We start from the raw sequence: 1221 nt of genomic DNA, 5'->3' as shown, positions 1-1221 counted from the left end.
TGAAACACAAAGTTTTAACCCCTGAAAAGTTGTCCAGGGGATTCACAGGCAAATGGTAATAGTTGAACTTTCCCAGCATGATGGTGCCATTTGACTACGGATGGCTGTTCCTAGTTCACTTACATACCCCCTCATATTTTTTCATCTTAGTAAACTTCAACTTCTTTAACTTTCTTAAAAAGGAATGAATGTTCCTTTTAAAATATTTAACTCTAGCTACGTGTGACACTGAAGAATAACCAATAAAAAATAAAAAAATAAATGATTACTTTCCCTCCAGGATATATGTAGTAGCCAAACCATCTGTGTTAAAGAAACATCTAGCTTTTTTCCAACTTACCGGCACGATGGCTCCTGCAAAGAAGGGTGGTGAAAAGAAGAAGGGCCGCTCCGCCATCAACGAGGTGGTGACCAGGGAGCACACCATCAACATCCATGGTGCATCCACTACGTGGGTTTCAAGAAGCGTGCCCCTCGGGCACTCAAGGAGACCTGGAAATTTTCCATGAAGGAGATGGGGACTCCAGACGTGCGCATTGACACCAGGCTCAACAAAGCTGTCTGGGCCAAAGGAATAAGGAATGACCCACATCGTACCCGGGTACGTTTGTCCAGAAAACGTAATGAGGGTGAAGATTCACCAAACAAGCTGAATACATTGGTCACCTATGTGCCTGTCACCACTTTGAAAAATCTACAGACCATTAATGTGGATGAGAACTAATGCTGATGGTCGAATAAAGTTATACAACTGGAGAGAGAGAGAGAGAGAGAGAGAGAGAGAGAGAGAGAGAGAGAGAGAGAGAGAGAGAGAGGTCTAAACTCAGTACGGTATGATAGGACTCTAGGTACAGGTGTACCTTGGAGATATTGTGGGTTTGATTCCAGACCATGGCAGTAAGGTAAGTCATAATCTTTTTGCTGGTGGAGGGTCTCCCCCTCAGTTTGTAAACAATGCACCATCTGTGAAGTGTGATAAAGCAAAGTATGATAAAAAGGCAGACAAATCAGAAACAGTATAGCTCCACCTTAAATTATTCATTTTGTTAAAAATTATTTAAAAGTTAAATTAATGCCTTTAACCATGCTACATCTTGACTCAGTTTCTTGGATGGTGAATACTTATTACTGATCAATTACATCTTAGTCTCAATTTTTAAAACTTGTGCTCAAAATTCTGTTGATGGATGTATCCTGGGATGTTATAGATTGACAGTAGGG

General features: G+C 40.9%; 1 pseudogene across 1 annotated transcript; it reads left to right on the top strand.

Annotated features, from left to right (window-relative positions):
* The first annotated feature begins 347 nt into the window (after positions 1–347).
* Positions 348–724, top strand: LOC308514963 (large ribosomal subunit protein eL31-like; annotated as a pseudogene). The gene has a single exon. The product of its transcript is annotated as a large ribosomal subunit protein eL31-like (transcript).
* Positions 725–1221: the final 497 nt, after the last annotated feature.

The sequence above is a fragment of the Myotis nattereri genome (genome assembly GCF_964212035.1).
Source record: "Myotis nattereri genome assembly, chromosome: 3".
Taxonomy (NCBI): domain Eukaryota; kingdom Metazoa; phylum Chordata; class Mammalia; order Chiroptera; family Vespertilionidae; genus Myotis; species Myotis nattereri.
The sequence above is the reverse complement of the archived record's forward strand: the minus strand, read 5'-3'. Positions and strand labels throughout refer to the sequence as shown.